Source organism: Urocitellus parryii, unplaced genomic scaffold (assembly GCF_045843805.1).
Source record: "Urocitellus parryii isolate mUroPar1 unplaced genomic scaffold, mUroPar1.hap1 Scaffold_59, whole genome shotgun sequence".
NCBI lineage: Eukaryota > Metazoa > Chordata > Mammalia > Rodentia > Sciuridae > Urocitellus > Urocitellus parryii.
The window spans coordinates 1,900,092-1,926,669 of record NW_027554094.1 but is presented as its reverse complement, the minus strand read 5'-3'; the positions used below and the strand labels follow the sequence as shown (position 1 = coordinate 1,926,669).

General features: G+C 36.7%; 1 non-coding gene and 2 pseudogenes across 1 annotated transcript; 1 reads left to right on the top strand and 2 right to left on the bottom strand.

Moving 5' to 3' along the window:
- The window catches only part of LOC144252760 (transport and Golgi organization protein 1 homolog), a 61,988-nt pseudogene that overhangs the window by 26,030 nt on the left and 9,380 nt on the right, over positions 1-26,578 (bottom strand).
- Positions 1,367-1,473, top strand: LOC144252804 (U6 spliceosomal RNA). Its single transcript, XR_013343060.1, has one exon. It is a non-coding gene; the product is annotated as a U6 spliceosomal RNA (small nuclear RNA).
- LOC144252793 (transport and Golgi organization protein 1 homolog) lies at positions 5,827-7,136 on the bottom strand (annotated as a pseudogene).

Sequence of the window (26,578 nt, the reverse complement as noted above, 5' to 3'; positions counted from 1 at the left end):
CTGAGCCACATCCCTAGTCTCAACCCCATTGTGTATTTTATTTAGAGACAGGGTCTCACTGAGTTACTTAGCACCTCACTTTTGGCTTTGAACTCGTGATCCTCCTGTCTCAGCCTCCCGAGCCGCTAGGATTAAGGCATGTGCCACCATGCCCAGTCAAAATATATTTTAAAAGAGCTATTTTTCAGATAGAAAGCCACAAGGGACATGCAACTGTCACCCCTAAGAGCAGGAGAACAAATAGGTGAGCATTCTACCTGGAGGCACCCTCTAGACCTCAGTTTGGGAAGGAGAACCCAAATGGGGCATAACAGTCTCACTGTGCAGAGAGAGACCAGAGTTCCAGGAGATTAAGCAGCCAAAAATATGTAGAGAAAACTACCAGAAAGATGGGAGCCACAAGAAAAAGAGTTCCAGAAATCTGCATGGAGGTGGTCTTCAGTTTGGGGCTACATTCTAAGCAGTACCTGTGAGGGCCAAGAACAACTATAAGCTAACCAATCCCACAGTTGGCACTGAGCTGAGAGAAGTCTGGATTCCAGCTAGCCAGAGAGAGTTGACATACAAAAACAGTATGGTCAACAAGCTCATGAAGAAGTATTTGATCCAGGCATCATGGCACATGTCTGTAATCCCAGCAACTCAGAAGGTTGAGGCAGGGGCTGGGGATGTGGCTCAAGCGGTAGCGCGCTCGCCTGGCATGCGTGCGGCCCGGGTTCGATCCTCAGCACCACATACCAAAGATGTTGTGTCCGCCGAGAACTAAAAAATAAATATTAAAAATTCTCTCTCTCTCTCTCTCTCCTCTCTCACTCTCTCTTTAAAACAAAAACAAAAAAAAAAAAAGAAGGTTGAGGCAGGAGGATCCCAAGTTTGAGGCTGGCAACTTATCAAGGACCTAAGCAAGTTAGTGAGACCCTATCTCAAAAGAAAAAAAAGTTCACTCAGTATCATTAATTATCAGGAAATAAACTCACAAAGACATACCCACTAGAATGGCCCAAGTGCTAGTGAAGATGAAGTCAAGTGGAAGTCTCCTAAATTGCTGGTGGAAGTATAAAATGATTGTAGTCATTTTTAGCATGGCTTGACAGTATCACACAAGATAAAAACATACATTAAACGTAGGAGGCAATTGCACTCCTAGATATGAGTCCACTTATAGTGGCATATATATAAAATAGTACTGTAGGAAAAATGAATCTATAGTTAAAAAAAAAAACTTATCAGTGGTTGCCTGAAACAGGTGGTGAAGGAACTCACTGGGAAGGATCCCAAGGAAACCCCTTTTCTAGTGAAAAAACTGTTCTATATCTTGATTATGGTAGTTTTTATATGGGTATCTACATTTGTTAAAACTCAGAGTGTGCTTGCTTTGGCAGCACATATTCTAAAATTGGAACAATACAGAAAAAATTAGCATGGTCCCTGAGCAAGGATGACACCCACATTTGTGAAGCATTCCATAGTTTTGTGGAACCAACCCTTCAACAGATGAATGGATAAAGAAACTGTGGTACATATATGAAATGGAATATTACTTATAGCATTAAAAGAGAAAAAATTATGGCATCTGTGGGTGAATGGGAATATCAGGTTAAGGGAAGTAAGCCAATCCCAAAAACCAAAAGCTGTATGTTCTCTCTGAAAGTGGATGCTGACCCATAATGGGGGTGAGGTGTGTGGTAAGGGGCATGGAAAGAATGGAGGAACTTTGACTGGGCAGAGGGGAGGTAGGACAGGTGAGGGGGCATAGGGATAGGAAAGATGGTAGAATGAGATGAACCTGATTACCCGAGGTACATGTAGGACTACACATGTGTTGTGTACAACTAGGAAAAGTTTTGTTCCATTTATATTCAATGAATTGAAATGCATTCTGCTGTCATGTATAACCAATTAGAACAAATTAAAAAAAAACCTCACTGATATTGGCTATCAAGGAATTACTGTTAAGTTGGGTGATGGCCCGTGGGTTCATTATACTATTCTCTATGCTTTTCTTTAAAGCTTTTCTAATTAAATTTATTCTTTAACTAGTACATAGAAACAAACACTACAATTATTGAAGTAGGTAACATGACATTTTGATGCATGTATACACTATGTAACGTTTAAATCAGGTTAAATATATATCTACCTCCTCAAACATCATTTCTCTATGGTAAAACTTTCACAATCTTTTCTTCTAGTATTCTGAAATGGACAGTATGTTATGGTTACCTATAGTCCCCTACTATTCTCTCTGCTCTTATTTGAAAGTTTCCATGATAAAAATACTAAAAATAATTTTTAAATTAAGATATAACTTCAAATATTTAAAGGATTTCTATGTAGAAAAGAATTCAATTTTATAGAGAAAATCATGTGAAGGAAAATTTGGAGTCAATACAAGGATGAACTAGACAACAGAAGAACATATAGCCTTGTAAGAGAGTGACTCATGCTAGGAAATACTGGTGTACAGGCCTCATAACTACTCGTCAGGGCCACAGTAAAGAAAATTACAGCAATGAATGAGAAACTAGACTAGCTGACTTCCAAGGTTTCTTCTAACACTAAGATTCTACTAAGATTCCATTGATCAATGAATCTGATTGGTGCACATCTCCCAAACACATCAGAGCCTATTACTCTCCAGTCCTATCAGATATCATACTACTTGTTTAAGATTTTACATTGACTTGTTCATAATTTTTGCATATATTTGTTAAGTCCTTTTCTTAAGGCTTTCAAAAATCACAATCGTGCCTTATACCTGTTAGACTCTTTTAGTCCTCGCACAATGTCCTGTACATACTGGGCCATCAAAATGCCTTTTTGAAATCTCCTTTCAAATCAGTCTCCTAACATTGTGCCTCTCCTTTACCACTCACATCTATGTCTTACCTATCACCGTACAATCACTGACCATACCTGCACCACATTTGTGTCCCCCGACCTAGAACTAGAGGAGGGCTCTGTGCATACCTAAAAATATGAATAAAGTAATCCTTCCCATATCGTGAGGCTGTTAACTTTCCAAGTGATGCTGATTCATTCTGATAATCAAATTATGACTGTGGAAGACTGCTTTAATCACTGGAAATATCACTATTCTAACTGCCTGGCTTCTATATACCTCTTACTCAGGTGGCTGCCACCATCATGAACAAACATGGAGCCAACTGAAAAATGATTTGTTTCTCCCCACCACATCTTTTCCACCCTGGTGGTCTTTCCTCCCCAGGTATATTCATTGTCTTTATACCACCTTCTGACTGCCTACATGAGAATTAGGGGGTACGTGGGGGTAAAACCCTTCAAAATGCCAGACACCTCACCAGACACTTTACCTTGTCAAATCATTAAATTCTTATGATTGGAGTAAGCATTATCTACATTTTTCAGATGAGGAAAACTTTTTTCAAAAGTTTAGTTATTTGCCCAAACTTCTAAATGATAACCTTGGGATTTGAAACCAGATCTACCTGGCTACAAAATTTATACATTTTACAAGGAAAACAACATCATCATCTTTCTTACTCAAGCCTTGAAATAACACAATCTACAGGAAACAACTTCAGTTTAGGAGGATTACTGTCACAATGGCCCTAGGACCATCTTATCCTCCAACCTCTAAAAGCTTTCTCATTCCTATAATTAAATTCTAAAAGTCCAATATCAACAAATACCAATGGGGGGGAGGTAAGCCCTAAAATGCTTAGATAAGCTTCTAGACAGATTAAATGTCTTGTTTGGATCATGATTTTCTTTAGAAAGATCAGCCTTAAGTGACTCTAAGAAACAGATCTAACCTAATTCCTTTCATTCTTAAAACTTTCTAAGGATCCCCACTATTAATGGTCTAATGCTACTTTGGCTCATGACTTCCTTTAAGATTTGCTGGCCTCTCCAACAGACCATCCCCTTCCAACTTCACACTTTACAACACCAATTATTCACATTCTCCTGCCCTCCCCAAATATCCTTTTCTTGATGTTTCCATTTCTCTGAACACATTTCTTCTGACTACCAGCTTCCCCCTCCGTCTTCCACCCCAGCCTGTCTAATCAACAACAAACTACATGTCAGACTCCTGTTTGCCCTTTGCCAGTGCTTCAAACACATCTCAACTACTTTATGACCTTATTGATCACCCTTCCAACCATAATAAATGCATTTATGGACAATAATGTTCTACCATCAAATAAATACCTCTCTTTCTGCCATTATCTTACTGTGTTTCAAGTGAATGCTGTTATCTCCCTGCCAGAAAGAAAGGTTCTGAGGGGAAGAACCAAGTTTTTACAGGTATGCAAATGACCAGCCTTGGTAGACAGCAAATCTTCCTCATGTGCTAAACCAAGTAGCCATTTAAGCCACACCCCTATGGCTTTTGTTTCTGGAGCTATCTACTCAAAGGGTCAGGAGTCATTTTCATAAAGACATTTTAAGTTCTTCACTTCATGACCAGAAGCCACTTACAAACTAATAAATAATCAACATTCTAAATGAAGAAACTATGTCAAACTTACCATCTTAGACAAATAAAGCAAGAATGAATGTAACAAGAAAAGTATGCTGTCCAAAAGGGTGGCATCTGCTGGCTCTTCTACCTTTATCTCTAGTTGGTTTTCTGTATCAGCAGCATCAACAGGAGTACCTTCTGTTATAAGTAGCTCTAAAATTGAAAGGGGAAATGGCTATTTTATTTTATGTTATAGAATAAGAATTGTCTCTCTTCAGTTTCAATATTCATCGAGTGTTTCACTAAATATATGAGTCACAGTGCCTGGAATATGTGGCTCTCCTAAAGACAATTAACACAGAGAAGAAAACTTCAAAATCCTAATTAGAGCTGTCAGACCCTTCAATTATAAAATGAACAATCTCCAGTCTACTCTCCACTACTTCCATGGCCATACAACTGCTACCAGAACAATATTAACTCAAGGAAAAATTTTAAAACCAGAGATATGTAGACAGGGTCACATTCAACAAACATGGATTTAGTGCTGGTGAAACTTTGTGTTTAAAATTTTAGGAAAGCTGAAAGAGAGGGAGTCTTGGTTTGCAGATTTGCAGGTGGAATGAGCCAAGGCTTAACACAGCATCTGGCACCTGGCAGAGATACTCAACAATTATGTATTGAATGGACAGATGACAGCTATTTAAAAAGAACACAGTAATACCAAGAGAGACTAAAGGGAATTGGGTACAGACCTGCATTGAGGCTCTGTGAATGAGGTAGAATTCCAGTTAGAACTGAGAGCTTGTAGGGGTGGAATTTCAGTATGAGTTACATGAGCCTGGGGTACGTTTGATTAAACAGCAGGAGTCCAACATGCAGTTATTAAGAAGTTGGACCAGTTGCTTCTAAGGTCTTTCTCAACCCTGAGATTCCATTCACTACTATTCTTTTAAGCTTTTGCCTAATTTTTTTTTTTAGTTTTTTTTTTTTTTTGAGAGAGGAGAGAGAGAGAGAGAGAGAGAGAGAGAGAGAGAGAGAGAGAGAGAATTTTTTTCATATTTATTTTTTAGTTTTCGGCGGACACAACATCTTTGTTTGTATGTGGTGTTGAGGATCGAACCCGGGCCGCACGCTTGCCAGGCGAGCGCACTACAGCTTTAGCCACATCCCCAGCCATTTTTTTTTAGTTTTTGATGGACCTTTATTTTATTTATTTGTATGCAGTGCTGAGAATCAAACCCAGTGCCTCACATGTTAGACAAGTGCTCTACCACTGAGCTATAACCCCAGGCCCTCCATTCACTATTGGTCTATGAATTTGACTGCTGGTGAAGTCTGCCCCATTGCCTCAGCATCTCAGCACCTGAGACACATTAAATGACATTTGGGAAGATTTTACCTATAGAGGTCATTGACATCACTTTGTGGTGGAACCTAAACATCTCCTGAACATCTGTCTCTTTTCCTTTAATATGAAGTTCGATGTCCACTTTTGGCTCTTCATCATTATCTGTCTTAGAGGTTTCCACAAAAAGACCATATTCTGCACTTTCAGGATAAATATAATCTGTTGCTGCTTGTGGTTTCTTCTTTTTTCTATCTGGGACTAAATCTTCCTCATCTTCTTCTTCTTCTTCTGAATAAGAATTCTCCAAATCCATCATATCTGTTTTCTCATCACCACCTGTGCCAATAAATAAAGTATCCTCCAAGGTTGTCAGTATATTTTTATCATCATCCTTGATGCCCGGGGGCAGAGTTACCTCAGCCTTATCTTCTCCATTTGAATTCTGCTCTTCACCTATTGAATATTTCTCCACTCCAAACTCCACTGTGAATTTCATGTCTTCTTCATTTATAAAGGTTAGTAACGGGGGCTCCCCAAAGCTTTCCTCATTCTCCTCTTCTTCCTTATCAAATGCATAATAATCAGCATTCAATTCCTCATCATCAAAATCATCTTCTAATGAAGTCACCAGTCTGGTCGTCTCACCATCAGACACAAGTGCATCAGCAGTAGAGCCAAATTTGGTTTTCAAGTCGAATGTCATTTCTTTTTTCAAAAGTTTATAAGCATCAGTCTTCTCCTGTTCGTTTGAGACCTGAGAAATGTTGCTGGTTTTGTTGCTTTCACTTTCTGGCACTTTCAATTTATCTGGTAGTATTTCTTCAAAAAGTTCAAATGAAGTTTGTTCACCCTGAGCATTATCTGTTTGACTATCTGCATGAGGATGGTTCTTCTGAGACAAAAATTGTTCCTACCATCCATAGTGTTTTCTGAGAATGCACTTTCAATGCGCTCTGAGTTTTTCCCAACCCCCGCCTCAGTCAGTAGAGAAAAATAAAACGCTGGCAACAAGTAGGAGGGCGCCGGCAGAGACGGAGGGGACACACACAGGGTCCCGAGGCTCTGTCACTCCTGCACCCCACCCGTTGTCCTTCGAACCCCTAGCCCAGACCACAGGGCTGGGGACCAGGGGATCGGAGCCCCATGCAGCCCCAAAGAGCCACCGCAGAGACCCCGGGCCGCCCACCCGCCTGCTCACTCACTGGTGCATTCGTAGTCTGCACAGAGTTTGTGCTTCGAGCAGCGCCTGCCGGTGCTTGGGTCCGGGTGGCCCGGCACTCGCCAGGTGGGACAGAGCACGAACAGCCAGAAGAGCAGCCCAGGCACCGCAGCCATGTTGTGGTCACCTCAGTGAGCCCGTGATGCGGTGGAGTAGGCTGAGGCAGGCAGTGGCAGGCGGCGCTGGAGGGGGCTCAGGGGGCGGGTGGGTAGCGAGGCAGGGAGGGGTGGTGGGTAGCAAGGCGGGGAGGGGTGGCGCCCGGGAAGGCTTAAGCCTTTCCCGGGTGACACGTCAGCAGGGATATCTGGGGGTAGATGCACAGACTCTACTGGAGAACTCACAGAGCCAGAGCTCTGTCCTTCTCTAGTCAAGACCTTCTCCTCAACTGAAGACCTTCTCCTCTAGTCGCTGCCTTGGCAACTAGAACTCTCCTTCTCGTCCAATCACCTGCCTTTGCTTCTATGCCCTCACAAGTCATCACCCACCCATCCCCCCCCACTCCGCCAACCGGTCCTTTCTGGCTTTCCTCAATGTCTCCTTTCTGGTCCATCCTGAACTAGCCCACTCCACTCCACCATGACTCCCATCCCCCATTCCTGGTCTGGTACCTCCTTTTCTGAACTACCAAATCCCACCCATGACTTGTCACAGCTAGTCTAGGGTTCCAGGCTCCCTCCCCTTCAAACTCCTTGAGGATCCTTGAAGCCCCACCCCAAGATCCCTCTGATTAGGAAAGGGGAAGGTGAATGGAACTGTGAGTGAGGGTGTAAACTGGAGACAGTGGCCTGCTTTTTTTTAAGGCGGGGACAGGTGGGGGCAGAGAGATGGACATTAGTCTTCCAGCTAAGATCTTGAGATTCTTATCTTTATCCATAAGGGAAGAAATTATTTAATTCAAAAGCATATTTTTAACTCTCATTTTGTGCTACCATTCATGCCAGACGCTGGACAAGGCCCTAGAATGGTGTTGGAGTGGATGAAAATCAAAAGACAAGATATCTGGTCCTGGTCGGAAAAAGTCCACAACTTAGTGGGAACCAACTGACAAAACCGATTGTCAGAGAAGAAAGCTACTAGCTAACGTTTCTTGAACGCTTTATGTCCAGTTGTTATTCTGAAGGTTTTATATATATCAATTCATTTAATCTTCATAACAATAGTACCTTACAGTAGTAGTAGGTCCTATTCAAATCCTTATTTTAGAGTAAATTGAGGCAGTCACACATCCAGTGAGTAATGAAGCTAAGTTTCAAGCCAAAGGAGTAGACTCCTTTTCATCACAACCTATCAACTAACAAGCAATTGTTGTACTTTCTGACAAGAGGAGCAAAATCTGATTTAAATCATAATATAGCTGAATTATTGATATGTACAGTTAACAGGGGGAAGGCACAAGCTAGCCAGCCCAAGGAAGAGTGTCTGCAATGCTCCCGTCCTGGGTGGAGCCATTCTCGTTTGTCTGTGACCAAGGGCTTGTCACTATAGTCTCTGCTAAGGTTATTCATCAACCTCCAACAATGAACCCATCAGTTGTTTCCCCAAATTAACTGAATCTTTAAAACTTAGAGAAAAGAATGTAGTCCACCATGCTCATAATGTTAAATAAAGAAAACGATGGAAAAAAGGTGTGCACAAACATTTGTCTACAGGGGCCATGAGAGGTCCCGGTTGGTCCAGTGTACTTCTGCGCTTTCTGGAGAACCAGTGGATCATAGAGAGAAACTGTCTGAGTCATTCTTCATTTCTTTTCTACCATGTATTTATTATAAAATGTATCTAGTAGGCATCTCTAACAACATGTTGAAAAAACTGAACTCATTTTTCTCTCAAAATCTGCTCCTTTCAGTCTTCCCTATCTCAGAAATAAGAATGACAATTTAATTCCCATTTTCCAGGTGCTCAAAGCCCAAAACTTACAAACCATCTTTGATCTCTTTTCTCTCACATTCCAACTCCAGTCCATTAGACAATATTATGTCTTTATTTTTATAATTTTATTGAGATATGGTTGACCTACAATAAATTGCACGTTTAAGGTGTACGATTTGATAAGTTTTGACATGAGTATACCCATGAGACTATCACCAAAATCAAAAGAGTCTTTCATCGTTCTTTGTAATCCCTCCCCTCTCCTTTTCTGGGCTGTCTCCAAACATCTCCTGTCATTATAGATTGTTTTGCATTTTCTAGAATTTGATATAAATTATACAACATTTTATTTATTTATTTTTCTGACTTCCTTCTTTCCAAATAAGCATTTGAAACATGCCCCCAATCTGACCACTCCTCTGCATCTGCTAAGCCAATATACAGGCCAAACCCACATCATAAGTCACCTGAATGATTCCCTTAGCCTTCTTCTGTCCTTGCTTCTGCCCTCATTTCCCCCAATATCTATTGTACTGATGGCAACTAGAGTGATATTCTTAAATATAAATTTGATTGTGTCTCTCTGCTCAAAATCTTCCTATAGCTTCCCATTTCCAAATAAAAGGCAATGACTTTAGCCAGGCCTGGTTGTATTCATCTGTAATCCCAGCAGCTCAGGAGGCTGTCAGGAGGATCCTGAGTTCAAAGCCAGCCTCAGAAATGCAGTGAGTCCCTAAGTAACTCAGTGAGAGTTATCTCTAAATAAAGTATTTTAAAAAGGACTGTGGGTGTTGCTCAGTGTTTAAGTGCCCCTGGGGGTTCAATCTCTGGTATCAGGAAAAAAAGCCATGACTTTATTATGGACTGCCCTGGCTTATTATGGACTGCTCTTATTCAATGTGACTCCCCTCATCCTTTTCTCCCCATTTCCTAACATTCTTCTCTTGTCTGTTAGTTCCATTTAAATACACCAAGCCCACCCCTGCTTCAGAGCATTTACACTTGTAACTTTGCCTCAACCTTAACTCCCCAAATCATCTGACTAGCTAACTACCCCTTCACTTTATCATGTCTCTGTAACAGTGGCATTTCATGTGATAAAGGCCTTCCCTGGCCATCCTACACAAAATAGAGCCTCTTGCCATGACTATCAAGCCCATTACCCTGCCTTTCTTTCTCTTCAGACTTGCCTTTCCACTTTCGACTTCTCTTACCACTTTCCTTACATTTGTTTATCTACTTCACTGCTCTGAGCCAACCTCAAACACAATTTCCAACAGGAGCAGGAAATTAGTTGTTTTGTTCACTACTGTTACATCAGTGACTAGGGAAATGCCTAGAATGTATGAGAGAGTTAACAAATGATTTGTTGGGTAAACTCATGGTTCCAATGATATTATAAATATACTACACTATTAACCTAAACACCTATATTAACTATTAAGCCCCCATATATAAATAGTACTGAGAGGAAATAAGCTATGAGAACAAGGCATTTAAGGTCTACCTCTCAGCAGCATGCATCCTCAGCTCCAGGAATGTACCCCTGAATGTGTTTGTTGTTGAATGAAAACATACTTGTGTGGAGAGTAGTTGTTTGGTTACATGATACTGGAATATTTAAGTAGATCTTTTAAAACTAGCTTTAATTTTTTCTTATTTTTCTTATTATAGAATATGGTATGTTGTAGAATTTTTCTTATTGTAGAATAGAAATTAATGATAATTCATTGGTGGAAAAATCAGAATAGCAAAATGATCTAATTGCATATTATCTTCTTGATATTTACCTTGACTCATAATCAGATATACTTTTATATGCATAGTCAGTGCTTCCAGTTACTGAAGAACTAGCTTCTTATTTTGTAGAGTTTTCAATACTTTGATTTATCAGTATTATTTTTTAAACTTATTGCCTTAAAGACATATTAACTAGTCTGGTGGATAATGAGAAGAAAATTTCTCAACTGGCCACAATAAGGTAGTGGTAGTTCTTTCTATCAGGATACATACAATTAGTGGATGAATCAGCATTCACTTTTACTCATGGCATTTAAATTTGTGGCATTGATGTTTAACATGATGTTTAATATAAGGTTATATTAAAAACCTTCAGAAAAGGAACAGGATAGAATGTGGTGGTGATTGTTGGCATGGAGATAAATAATCTCAAGTGCATTATTCTTTAATACCTCAAAGGGAAATCTTACGGGGTAAGGGATGAGTAATGGTTAAAGGTAAATGTGACCAGTTTGGGTGGAGGGGACATAAAATTCTAAGATATGAAGGGTTCCTAATGTCAGAGTACAATCTAAATGAGACAAGAAAAACATATCTGAAACAAATAATTGGCAGCATAATAACATATACCATTGGAAACTTGTGAAGGCACTTGCCTAGGAGCATTCAGTAGGCCTAACGCTGCTGTTACCAGGAAGAACCTCATCTATTGTAAATGATGAGTCAGAAAATAGTGTTAAACATTTATGGAAGACTAAATCTCTCCAAGAGGGGCAACAGATTTACCCTCACATATAAAACATTGGAAAAAAGTGGACAAAATACAAACAACAGTTCTCAGATATTAGATAATAAGCAGCGTAAGAGTGACCTCTAAGATAAAGTTAAGCATGAGAGATGAGTGCTAGGATTATCCCAATTTACTCCCTGGAAAGAATTTTTTCAGGCCACATCCAGAGAAGGGAAACTCAAATAGAAAATCTCCTGAGTTGAAGAGATGGATTTTAAAGTCTGAAGAGACAGATGCAGCTAGAAGTCCCAGAGCAGAATAAAGGGGAGAGTAGGGAATTGCAGAGGGAGGGAGAGTGTGTACATGCACTAGCTCTCTAGACATCTATGGACGGTTCCCCTGAAGTCTGTGGCTATGTAACAATGGGCACACATGTAAGGCCAGAGAAAGAACCTTCAGAAAAGAACAGAATGGAAGGTGGTGGTGACTGTTGGCATGGAGATCAATTTTTGTAATCACCAGCTAGAATGGAAAATCTATAATAAAAGGGCATCAAGTAACATAGTCAGTAAAAGGGAAAAATTAGCCCAAGATTGAAGGTAACTCCAGTCTAGCAGAATCTTAAAAAGATAAAAATGCTTCCAAGATAGTTTAGAAAAAAAAAGCTATACACAGCTCAAGAATATTTAAACGAATACAAAATATCCAGTACTCAACAAGGTAAATTCACAATGTTTGGAATCCAATAAAAATGTATGAGGCATGCAAAGAGGTAGGAAAATATAACCCATGTTGAAAAGAAAATTAATAGAAATGATCATTAATTACACTGTGATAGAGTTATTATACAAGGACATTAATACAGTTGTATACCATATGTTCAAGATGCTATGGAAAAGAATAAGCATGTAAAGGAGAAAAAGAAGATATAAAAATGTCTGAATTAGATAAAACAGATAAAATTAGATAAAATCAGATAAAACAATGGCTAAGGTGAAAATTACACTGAATGAGATTAACAGCAAATTCGACATTGAAGAAGTCAATATCAGCAAACTGAATATGCAGTGATAAAGACTCCAAAATCAAACATGGAGAAAGAGACTGAACTGAACAGAGCATCAGTATGCACAGCTTCAACCAGTCCAACATATATATATGTATGTTATGGTAGTTCCTAAAAGAGGTGAGAAAAACACATTTGAATAAATAATAAATAAAAATGTTCTATATCTGATGAACACTCAGATTCAAAAAGCTCAATGAATAAGAAAAATGATAAAGATGACACAAATATACACTAAATGCTTAAAACCAGTGCTAAAAATTGAAAAGCATCTACAGAAAACAGACACCATTATGTACAAAGGAGTGAAAGTAAAATGTCAAAATTCATTCAAGAACCATGCAGAAAACAGTACATCAACATTTTCAAGTTCTGAAAGAAAAAAACACTGACATCCTAGAATTGCATTCCAAATGAAAATATATTTCAAAATGATGTAGTCTTTAATGCAAAAGAATTAAGTTAAACCCTACCCCACATAAAAATTACCTGAAAATGGACCACAGACATAAATGTAAGAACTCAAAATGGACCACACACACACACACACACACACACACACACACACACACACACATATATATATATATATATATACCAAAACTAAATGTAAGAAAGCATAGGTAAATCTTGGAGTAGACAATGACTTTGTAGTTAAGACACCAAAGGCCCAAGCACGAAAAGAAAAAAATAATAAAGTAATGAACTTCATCAAATTTAAAACTTTTAAAGGCTACCATCGAAGAAAGTGAAAACACAATCATAGAAGAAAATATTTACAATTCATGTAGTTAGAATATAACTACCTAGAATATACAAGCAATTCTTATTGTTCAATATGAAAAAAAATGGCAAGAAATTAGAATAGACATTTTTCCAAAGAAAATATGCAAAAGCAAATAAGCAAATGAAAGGATACCCAGCACCATTAGGGAAATGTACAACCTCAGTGAGATACTACTTCACATCTATTAAGATGGTTATAATCAAGAAGATAATAATAAGTTGGCAAGGATGTGGATCAATAGGAGCCCTCACACACTACTGGTAGGAATAGACTACAGACCTAAATGTAACAGCTAAACCTATACAACTTCTGGAAGAAAATATAAAAAGCTGCTTGGCAGAGACTTTTAAAATTAACTAGCTCTCTCTGCCTCATGCTCTCTTTTTTCTCTCTCCTCTCAGAAATAAATCAGACTTAAAAACTTTGTCTCATGCTGGGCGTGGTGGTACATACCTGTAATACCAGTTGCTCAAGAGGCTGAGACAGGGGGATTGCAAGTTCAAAGCCAGCCTCAGCAAAAGTGAGGCACTAAGCAACTCAGTGAGACCCTGTCTCTAAATAAAATACTAAATAGGACTGGGGATGTGGCTCAGTGGTGGTATGCCCCTGAGTTCAATCCCCAGTACCAAAAACAACAACAACAAACTTTGTCTATTCTATATTCATTGTTATGGAAATGGAAAGGTAAGCTGACAGACTAGGACACAGTATTGGCAAAACATATCTCTCTCAAGGGAATGATATCTAGGATATACAAATGATTCTTACAACTTATTAATAAGAAAAATCACCCAATTTGAAAAGATGGGCAGAAGATTTTTTTTTCTTCACCAAAGTAGATACAAATATGGTGAATGTGCACATGAAAGGATATCCAACGTAAGTTGAAATGTAAATCAAAACTGCAATGTTATTACACATACAGTAGGATGGACAAAATTTAAGACTGATCATAACAAATGTTGACAAAGATGAAGACTATGGTATCTCTCTTAGAACTGCAGACTATAACATGTAGTACAAACAATGGCACAAACTGTTAGAAAACTGTTTGGCAGTTGCTTTAAAAGTTAAATCACATCTGTCGAGATATTTACTCCAGAGAAATAAAAGCATACATCCACACTGAGACTTGTGCACAACTATTCATGGTGGTTTTATTTGTAATAGTCAAAAAATCCCCAATGTTGGACTGTGGGAACATGTCTGTCTTACATGCCTCAGAACCCTTATACTCATATTAACCATATAGTAGGCATTTGATTACTAACTTTTACATGAATGTAGAGACTGATTTTTTTTTACTGTTAATAGAGCTTCTCTTTTATTAAATATAACAGACAAAAGAAAATCACGTATAGCACAATGAATTATCACAAAGTAAACATATCCACTGAACCCTAACCCAGGTCAAGAAACTGGACATCAAATGCACCTTCATGAGCCCTTTCTTATTGCTCCCCTAATTATTCCCTCCGCTCCCCCAGAGTTAGGCACTATTTTAACTTCTAATAACAAGGGTTAGTTTTGCCTGTTTTGTTACTTTATACACTGTAATCATACACATGTGATCTTTGGTATGTGGCTTTTTTTAGCTCCATATGTATTTTTATAAGATTTATCCAAGTTGTTGAATGTGAATGTACTTCTTATTTTCATTGCTTAATAATTTTCCACTGTATAAATATAACCTGGTTTACTTAAAAAAAATCCCCAATGTATATCAATAGGAAAATAGATAATAAATTTTGGAAACATACTTAGCAAGAATAAAGAACTATTGATAATAGCAAAAACAGGGAGATTCTGAATGAAATAAACTAGACAAAAAGTAATATGCATTGAAAATTCTTTTTTTTTTTGTACTCCCTAGTACAAATATCCAGGGGTGCTCTACTGCTGAGCTACTCCCTAGCCCATTTTATTTATTCATTTATTATTAATTTTTTTTTTTGCTATCAGAGATGGAACTCTTGGGAACTCAACCACTGAGCCACATCCCCAGCCCTCTTTTGTATTTTATTTAGAGATAGGTCCCACTGAGTTACTCAGGGCCTCGTTAAGTTGCTAAGGTTGGCTTTGAAATCCCAATTCTCCTGTTTCACCATTCTGAGCTGATGGGATTACAGGTGTGTGCCACCAGTTTAGTTTTTATTTTGAAACAGAGTCTGGCTCAGTTCCCCACATTTACCTCAAACTTGTGATCCTCCAGCCTCAGCCTCCTGAATATCTGGGATTACAGACTCTGCCACCACCTTCCAGCAGATTCAGTTATATTTAAAGGTAGAAAGTTATAAACCAGGTGAATCCTAGTAAAGGTCTTAGTAAAAAAAAAATAATAAAAATAAAAGCACTATGCTTGGTCACAATATGGTAAGTCAGAAAATGACAACAAATACCCATTTTCTGTCAGGTTGACCAGAACAGTATCATTTCTCAATGGATTTCAAAGGGTCTCCCTCCCTTCCTTCCTTCGAGTTTTGGCGCGTGTGTGTATGTGTGTGTGTGTGTACATCATCTTCTGTGCCAGTGTAAGAGGTTTAGGCAATGGATCAACCTTTACACCTGTGCCGAAGGACCCCAATCTGGGATCTATCTCCAAGGGTGGAGGTGACTCTAGATCCTCATTATAATCCCGAGAGTGGGAACTCCTAAAAAAATAAACAGGTCTTTCTTGGTAACACCAGTTTCCTCCTTGGTAAAAGTTAGTGTAGTGGGGGGGTGGAAAGGGCACTACCCTGCCACAAAATAAATGCTAAAATGTATTTTGGTACAAATTGTAAACACTAAAGAGTTAAAAGTAAGAGATGAGTCTTGGGATTTGAGCTAGACCTGGATAAGTACATAGGATTCAGATTCTAAAAAGAGAATAAAAGGCAAGTGAATTAAACAGCATAAGAAAGACTCAGCAGAAAGAAGTATGTTTAAAGGACAGTAAGGACACCTCATTTTGCTAAGAGGAAAGGATTCTATAAAGGATGACATATTTGTGTGCTTAGGTCAGATTATGAAATTCCTTGAAAATCAAGCATAAGGATTTAGACTTAATAGAATAAAAATGCAGAAAATATTAGACTTTAAGTAAAGGGATCATATAACTTAAGTGGAATTTAAACAAGTATCTTGCCCTTAAATCCAGGGAAGATGGAGGTTTAGGCTGGGCATGACCAGTAGGGCTGAGGCACTCCCCACAATTAAAAAGTCATGTTGAAGTGTACTGTACTAATGGAAGTGAGTCATATACAAGGCAAGGTCTTCTGCCAGCATCTACTGTTTGTCTAGCCCTGAAATATTATTCCACTTTCAACTGTACAAAGAAAGAAACTCAAACATCTGAAATTGCCACTAATATATGGCATATATGAGTTCCTGTTTCTGGTTCTGCCTAATTTACCTTGGCATTCTTTTCACGGAGGTCAAATATTTGGTGTGTTGAAATAAATGCAGAACAGATGTTGGGGACTTGTGGCCTGCACATCTCAATTTCCACAGTGCACTGTTGGGCTTTATACATTTAGTTTTCAGAAATATAAATTACTTCCTTACTAGAACAGCAGCAGAAGTAAGGAATATAGCCAAAAAGATTGTAGTAAGAGTCAGAAGTCTAATTGTGTGACTATAGGGAAATCATTAACTTTTCTGAGTCTCAGATATTTCATCTATACAAATATGGGGTCAAAGTTAAAATTTTATAATTCACTTTTTAAGAAGAAAATGAGATAATATATGAAAGATTGCCCATTTATGTGGTTTAAATAATTAAACAGCAAAATCCTGGCGGTTACAGCCAATATAGACAATTGACAAAGCAACAAAAGTCTTGGCAATAAATGCTTTCATCACTAAGAAGACATTTTTAGATAGTGCATACTCTGGAAACTGTTCTCTTCTCACTGAAACAAAGTAAGGCTGATAACATCCTCCAAAAGTGTGCTTGGAAGATCACAAGCACCTCTTGGAGGAGACAGGGAGAGTGGAGGAGAAAATATGTTCTTGGGGATAACATATAGTCTACCAGAGCATACACTGAAGCAAAGCAAACCCTCCTGAATCTTCAGCATTTTAACTGATGCATGCAGTATAAAATTAGAAACAGGACCATAAACACTATTATGAAGACTATACTTAGTGGGGGACACTGAACAAATATATATGGGAAAGTAAGTTCTCTGTGATTAGCATGAAAGCTCAGTCTTACCCAAATCCAAATGAAATTTGAAATGGTTTGGAATACATAAGGAGGATCAGTGAATGACATCAAACGCAAATGATGAAATAGAGAATCTGAACATGATCTTTCTCTTATTTCTCACTGATCCCTTAGAACCACCAATAGAAATATAATATTAACTCTACATGTAAATTAAATTTTCTAGAAGTCATATTTTAAAAAGTAAGACAGATGAGCTTCATTTAATAATACATTTTACATAATTCAATATATTCAAAATGACATCCTTTTAACTTGTAATCATAATAAAAATATAACTGTTATTTTACATTCTTCATAATAAGTCTTTGATATCTGACTTATGGCACATCTCAGTTCAAACTGGGCACATTTAAAGACAGTCAAAGCATAAGAAAGTAGGGATTGTAAATTAACACTAGGCCATATCATATACTTGCACTTATTTTAAAGAAAAGCCAAGTTTAATAGCATGTTTTAGGTTTTAAAATATTTTTGGCCAACCTCTCTTGGTACTTACTCAGAAGTGAGAAAAGATGATTGAAGGTATCTCAACATCCCTCTTTTTTTTCACTCAGAGGTTAGGATTTCTGTTGCAGTAGCTAGGGATTGCATTGTCATTTCAGATGAATGTCAAGTCTGTAATCAAAAAGTGTAAGTCATCATTAGGTTCCTACACTTGTCATTCTTTTATTATTTTTCATTGTTATCTTAAATATATTTACTTCTTGACAAACATAAAGAAATAAAGAATTATATTTAAATGGATAATAAAACAATTTGACTGCATAAAATCCCTTTTCGTTTTAGGTAGACCTACTGGTACAAACAAATCACTTGGGTGGTCTATTTTTCTTTGGTAACAGGGATTGAACTCAAGGGCTCTAGACCACTGAATCACATCTCCAGCCCTATTTTGTATTTTATTTAGAGATAAGGTCTCACTGAATTGTTTAGGGCCTTACTTTTGCTGAGGCTGGCTTTGAACTCACGATCCTCCTGCCTCAGCCTCCAGAGCCACTGGGATTACAGGCATGAAGCACTGTACCCGGCACCTGCTCTGTTCTCTTAACTTCAACTGTGTTTTCCTTGGTAGATTACTTCTTTGCACCAGGGTTTCTTGATAGAACTCTATTGGTACTTTGGTTTGGACTATTCCTACTAGCTGAAGGTTATATACTATCTATGGGCCTGGCCAAAAAATGTTAGTAGTTTCCTCAGTCATGGTGAAACAACAACAAAATGCCCCCAGGCATTTCTAAACTTCTCTTGAAAAGACTAGTATCACTCTCCCAGTTTGAGAGTCACTGCTTGAAATGTTAGTTAAACTCTGATCATTTAACAAAGCACCTTTAGTTGTAAGTATCCTATATTTTGTAGTTTGCAAGTATTCTGTATTTTGTAATTTCTCTTATCAGCTAAAAAGAAAGGATTATAAAATCAACATTTAAGGCTGGGCTTCATGATGCACACTGTAATCCCAGTGGCTCTGGAGGCTGAGGCAGGAGGATCTTGAGTTCAAACTCACCATCAGCAATTTAGCAAGGCCTTAAGTAATTTATGGATTTCCTATCTCAAAATAAAAAAAATGTAAAAAAGGGCTGGTGATGTGGATCAGTGGTTAAGCACCTAGATTCAATCCCCTGTGCCCATCCTCCACAAATCAACATTTTAAAAACCAGAATCACTAAAACATCAAAGAAACTCAAAGGCCCTTGTAAACACAACTGAATTTGCTTCAAAGGTTTTTTTGCTTTTTGTTTTCCACTTCAAGTTAACACTACCTTTAAAAAAATCACATTTTTGAATTTATTTTTTCTGACCTCTAAGAGGGATCTTACATTTTTCTACTTTCCTTTCCAAGACTATTCCCTCTTTTGCACTGTGTAATCTTGAATTTAAATCTGAACTAGTTGCATTGTGTTAATAGTCAAATTATGATACAATTTGAATTATTGAAATGCATATGGAGGGGTTTCTTTTCTTATTTTTAGTGAAAACTCACGTTTTTAAAATTAGCACCTAGGGAACTATAGGTGGAGACTTTACATATTAGAGTCATCAGCATAATTGTAATTAAATAAACACAAATCAGTTCATGATAGCTGATTTCATTTACTATTATAATCAGCTTTCTCCTCTATAAAACAGCCCAATTAGTCCTAAATTGACATTCACTAATTGTATATTAGAGTTTCAAGGAAAACAATGAAGAGTTAGTGACTATCATAATGATTGAGATGTGTTTTGACATCAGTAATTATTATTATTTTTAAGATGGGGGTCTTGCTATGTCGCCTAACCTGATCTCCAACTCCTGGACTCAAGCAATCCTCCTGGCTTGGCCTTCTGAGTAGTTAGGACTACAAGTCACCAAACCAGCCCAGTAATTACTGTTTAGTAGATCTCTTTTTGGACACTAAAATCACTACTAATATGATTGTATATGTTTGAAATTGGTTTTATGAGCAACATACAGATTTGATGCAATTCCCATCAAAATACCCACAAATTGGTGTGAATATACTTTGTATACAACGAGAGATATGAAAAATTGTGCTCTATATATGTAATATGAATTGTAATGCATTCTGTTGTCATATAAATTTAAAATAATAATAATAATAATAATAATAATAATAATAAATATCATTTTTCCAGAAGTAGAAAAAACAGTCCTGAAATCCATTTGGAAGAATGAAATATTCAGAATAGCCAAAACAATTCTAAGTCAATAAAGCAAGCTGGAGGCATCATCACAATACCTGACTTCAAATTATACTACAAAGCTATTGAAATAACCACTGCATGGCTCTGTCATAAAACCAGATACATAGACCAATGGGAAAGAAGAGAAGACACGGAAAAAGATCCAACACAGTTAACAGTCATCTGATTCTTGACAAAGATGCCAAAAACACATTGGGAGAAAAGACAGGCTTTAAACAAATGGTGCCAGAAAAATTGATTACCCATATGTAGACAAATAAGACTAGACCCTGTACAAACTTGAAAGAGATCAAAAGCCCAGGAATTAGACCAGAAACTATGCAAATCCTTGGAAGAAAATATAGGTTTGAGACTCCAGCATATAGGTACAGGCAATGACTTTCTTATTAGAACTCCTAAAGCTCAGAAAATAATGACAAAAGTTAATAAACAGAATGGCATCAAATTAAAAAGCTTCTGCACACAAAGGAAACAATTGGTAACATGAAGAAAGAACCTATGGAATGGGAGAAAATATATTTGCTAACTACTCTTTTTTTCTTTTTTTAAAGAAAGCGAGAGAGAATTTTTTAATATTTATTTTTTAGTTTTCGGTGGACACAACATCTTTGTTTGTAATGTGGTACTGAGGATCGAACCTGGACTGCATGCATGCAAGGCGAGCGTGCTACCGCTTGAGCCACATCCCCAGCCCTGCTAACTACTCTTTTGACACAGGATTAATATCCAGACTATATAAGAAACTTTAAAAAACTTAACACCAAAACCTCAAATATCCTAGCTTAATTGGGCAAATGAATTAAACAGATACTTCTCAAAAGAAGAAATAAAAATGGACAACAAATCTATGAAAATGTTCAACATCAATAGCAATTAGGGAAATGCAAATCAAAACTACAGTGAGCTTTCATCTCACTCTAGTCAGAATAGCAGCCATCAAAAATATGAATGATATGGGGCTGGGGTTGTGGCTCAACAGCAGATTGCTTGTCTAGCACGTGCAAGGCCCTGGGTTCGATCCTCAGCACCACATTAAAAATAAATAAATAAAAATAAAGGTATTGTGTCCAACTACTTAAAAAAAGAATATGAACAATAATAAATGCTAGAGAGAATGTGGAGAAGGGACACTTTTTTCTCTGTTGATAGGATTGTAAATGAATATAACCACTATTGAAATCAGTATGGAGGTTCCTCAAATGACTAGGCAGGAAACCACCATATAACCCAGGTATACAACTACTCAATGTTTATCCTAAAGAATTAAAGTCATAATACTAGAGTAGTATATGCATACCCATGTTTATAGCAGCACAATTCACAGTTGCCAAACTTTGGAACCAAACTAGGTGCTTATCAAGGATGAATAAATAAAGAAAATGTGGCATATACACACAATGGAGCTTTATTCAGCCATAAATGTGAATTATGTCATTTGCTGGAAAACGGATGAAACTTTAGAACATTCTGTTACACAAAATAAGCTAAACTCATAAAATCAAGGGAGCATATGTTTTCTCTCGGATGTGGAAGCAAGAGAGGAAAAAGGGAAAGAAAAGTGAAAATCAAAAGGAGATCAGTAGAGTGTAGGAAAGGGACCAGGAGAGGGAGGAGTGAATGGAAAATACTGGGGAATGATATTGGCCAAACTATAGTGTTATATTGTGCATGTGGAAATATGTTACGACAAATACTGCCATGATTTACGACTATAATGTATCAACAAAAAAATGGAAAAAATAAAAGAAAGCAAACAAAAGAACAAAATTGCTTTCATGTATATATGTATGTATACAGCCTAGCCAAACATCTATTGTGAGCATAAACATTAATACTCTGGAACAGTGATGAGCAAATCATACCTGTCAGCCTGACACTGTTTTTTTTTAAATTGTTCTCTTTATTCCTTTTTTCTCTTTCTTTCTTTCTTTCATTCTTTCCCCACACCTTCTCTCTCCCTCCCTTCCTCCCTCCCTCCTTTCTTTCTTTCTTTCACGGTGTCCAACAATAACACTTGCGTTTGTAAACAAAGTTTTATTAGAATACAGAAGCTTATATTATTTACCCACAGTCTAGGCTGTTTTTGTGCTACATTGGCACTTGAGTGGTAATGAAGACTTGCCTACAAAGTCTAATATATTTATTATCAGTCTCTTTTCAGGAAAAGTTTGTTGATCCCTGATTAGATTATAGATTAAAGTCAGCAGAATAAATACATAAACATTTCTTTTCTTACGACTAAAATTGGCTGTATGAAATGAGATAAATGATCTATTAATTGCCAAGATAAATGTCCCTTCCCTATAGAAAGTGTGTATTCAGGACTAGAAATCTTGGCACTGTGTCATGTCAAATGTAGGAAAAAAACCTGGCAGTTCATTTTGATGAGACTTAAGAAATTTCTTTTCCAGGGCATTTTGAGGTGTATCTAAACTTTGTAGATAATACAGGGAAGAATATTGTAATCTGCAAATAGATTATGTTCATTATTAGTTTGTAATCATTTCACAACTATCATATAATATTAAAGCATCATAAGAGACTGCCTATCATAATAGAAACTTTTATGACTCTAGCCATTAACTTGTATTTTTCTAGTTATTGTAGACCCATACTTTTAAGCTAGTGCTATTGGTAAAATATATGATTATTTAAGTCTGATTGCCTTACTAATTTTGACCAGTTTATTTTTCAGATATCCATTTTGGGGTTTACTCTTTCAATTAATTTTGGGTTCCATGGGCAATGAAATTGTTGTTGAGTATGTAAGATGTTGCAGTTTCTATGTAAGTTCACCTAAGTGCCTCTACCACTATTGATGGGCAAGGATATAAGTAATTTAGTACTTTTACTTGAAACTGTTATAGATCTACTGTACTGGATTTGTTTTCCTGACACAAAAGTGTATAAAACTAGGAAAACTAAACATTTTCAGGTATTAATTTCAGACATGACTGTAGGCCTGGTGCACAAAACACAATTAGGGAGATGAAGCTCAAGTAAGATGGAGGTCATACTGAGTTAAGGAGAAAATTATCAAAGTGCAAGATTATCATAGTGGTTGGAATTTTGTGGACAAGAATGTCTGAGCTATTTATGGTGGGTGCAATGTGATTGTGTGTGTGTGTTAGAGAGAGAATACTAAAAGCCTGGAGGAAATTCATTTTTCATATGAATGTACCAGATGAGACTCTTTAAGGCTTAGCAGAGTTTGACTGCTATAAAGGAGACTGAAGATGATGCTAAATGGCAATGTTGGAAGAAATTAGGTTTCCAGCAGAGTCAGGTTGCAGCAGCTTCACTAATATATCAGGTACTTAATTAAGAGTTCAGAAATAAGCCTTAGCAAAAAGAACCACACACAAAAGAGTAAAGGGAAAAAGGTAGACCTAAATTTGAAACCAAAATTGATTCATGCTGAAAATGTATGTGGCAGCCAGAAAGGAAAAAAGAAAGGTGTGTGTGTGTGAAAGGAATCTGACGACAATCAAAGGGAGATCAGTAGAGGAAAGGGATCAGGGGAGAGAGGAAAGCAGGTAAAAGAGAAATACTCGAGAACGATATTGGCCAAGTTTTATCACTGTATTGTACATATGCATGCAAACATAACAACAAATCCCACCATTATGTACAAGTATAATGCACCATGAAATATGGAAATAAAGAAAAATACCAAACCTAGTGAGGCGCGGTGGAATATGCCTATAATCCCAGTGACTCAGGTGCATGAAGCAAGAGGATCACGAGCTCAAAGCCAGCCTTAGTAAATCGAGGTGCTAAAGCAGCTCAGCAAGACCCTGTCTCTCAATAAAATACAAAATAGGTCTGGGGATGTGGCTCAGTAATTGAGTACCCTGAGTTCAATCTCTGGAACCAAATAATAATAATAATAGTAATACCAAATCTAATATGATCAAAACAATTCACCAGTAATTAGCCTGCATGACAAATAAAACAGAATATCCTTTATAGGAAGACAACATAATCCAGACTTCCTATGATGTATCATCTATAAATGACCAGAATATAATTAAAAAAATTTTTTTTGGTACCAGGGATTGAACCCAGGGGTGCTTAACCATTGAGCCACAACCTCAGCACTTTTTTGCATTTTATTTAGATACAGGGTCTCACTGAGTTGCTAAGTGCATCCCTTAGTTGCAGAGGCTAGCTTTGATCCTCCCGCCTTAGCCTCCTGAGTCGCTGGGATTATAGGCATGTAGAATATCATTAAATTTTGCCAGAATGCAAAGAAGATAGAAAAATGAGAACCACAAGAGAAAATATCACATATAAAAAAAGTTCCATGAGCTGACCCAGATGTTAGGATTAGCCGAAAAAAAATTTAAATAGTTTTAATAACTAATTTCAAGGAGTTAAAGAAAAGCTTAATCATAATGAATAAGTAGATATGGGTGTCAACATATAAATGAAAAAATTCTTTTAAAAGAAATAAAAAGTATAGTATTTGAAATGAAAAATTCATGAAACAAATCTATCATCAGATTGTATAGTGCAAAAACAGCAAAAAGTTAACTTGGAGATAGACCAATAAAAATTATCTGTTCTAAAAATCAGAAAGAAAAAAATAGAGACTTGGTTACTATCAGTACAAAGTGACCTAACATACATATAATTAGATTTCTAGAAGAATAGACGCATAAATTGTACAGAAAAAAATATTTAAGACAACGATGGCTAAAATTATCCCAAATTAACAAAAAAGATGTTAACAGATTTAGGAAACTCAGTGAATACTAAGGTTAGTTACAAAGCAAATCACACCTAGATGCATCAGAGTCAACTGTAAATAATCAATTAGGAGGAAAAAGGTCTTGAAGGCAATTAGAAAAAAGTGGTGTGTTTTACATTGGTAAAAATGACTAAAATGATAGCTGACTTCTTATCAGAAATGAGAGGTTAAAGTTAATGGAAAGGTTTAAGGTGCTAGAAGACAAAAACTGCTAATCCAGGATAAATACTCTTCAAAACTGAAAGCAGAATAGACTTTTTCAAATAAATAAAAAGAAAATTCAATACCAATAGATCTCTACTATTAATGCTAAAAGAACCCTCTTCAGGATAAAAGGAGATGATCCATCAGGTAGAAACAGATGCACTGTGTGCTTTAGTTCACTGTGTAATAAACTTAATGGTTTAATATAAAAATTCTTTGTTATTTCTCCTTATTCTATGATTTGGCTTTACATAACCTGATGGGTCCTTTGCTCTAGGTATTTATTACTGCTTACGTGGTTTCCTTTAGCAGGAATTGTTTAACCAAAGGTAGAACTGACAAAATAGCTTCGTTTACATGTCTGCTAGCTCAACTGGTTGGGTCAGGCTTATCTCTTCAAATGCTTTTAGTCATTCAGTCATTCTAAAATTTTTTATTTGTTGATTAGATTTCTAGAGGATAATAGTAGAATGTATACACCTTCCCAGGGTGTTATGTCTAGGATTGGCATGGAATCACTTTCACCAAAAATATATTTTGTTCATTAAAACAAGACAAAAGACCAGCCCAGACTCAGTGGGTGGGAAAATAGATATTACTTCATAATGAGAGAAGCAACATGATACAGGAATGTGGAGAATTTGGGGTAGATATTTTTAAAGACAATGCACCATAAACAGAAATGAAAAGTACTAGAAATAGTAAAATGTAGGTAAATATAAAAGGCAATATGTATACATATTTATTCTTTTAATTTCTTGGAAACATGACTAAGGTAAAAAACATAGGGTATACAGCTGTAATATGTATGACGACAAAGCACAAAAGACTTGGGGAAATGTGAGAAAGTATCACAATTTAAACTATGAAAACTGTGATAAATTAAAGAATGCATTTCATAATTCCTGGAAACATTGCTAAAACAATAATGTAAAGCAATACAGCTAAAAGCTAGTGGATAAATTAAATAAAATTTAATTTTTATTTAATGTAATTTTATTTAATTACATTAAATAAAAATACATCATTAATAGTAAGCCAAGAAGAATGCAGAGGCTATACTAACATCAGATGAATTTAAATTCAAGATAAAGAGTTTTATAAGAGATAAGAAAGACATTTCATAATACTATAATGTGTTTTTTAAGAACACAGAAACATGACACCATACAACCAAACATTTATATGCCCCAAATATATGAAAGCTGACAAAACTGAAGAGATAAATCCATACTTTGAATTTTTAACAGCCTTTTAACAACTGATAGTAACAGTATAAAAAATCACTAATGATACACAAGAGTCTGAACAAAACTATCAACCACCTTAACCTTATTGACACTGACTGACAATGCCCAACAACTCCAGAATATATATTCTTTTCTAGTCCTCATGAAAATTTGCAAGATAGGTTATATTCTTGGCAAACTAATCAGTTTCAAAAAATTTTAAATATTGAATATCAGTTTGTTTGCTGATCACAGTAGAAA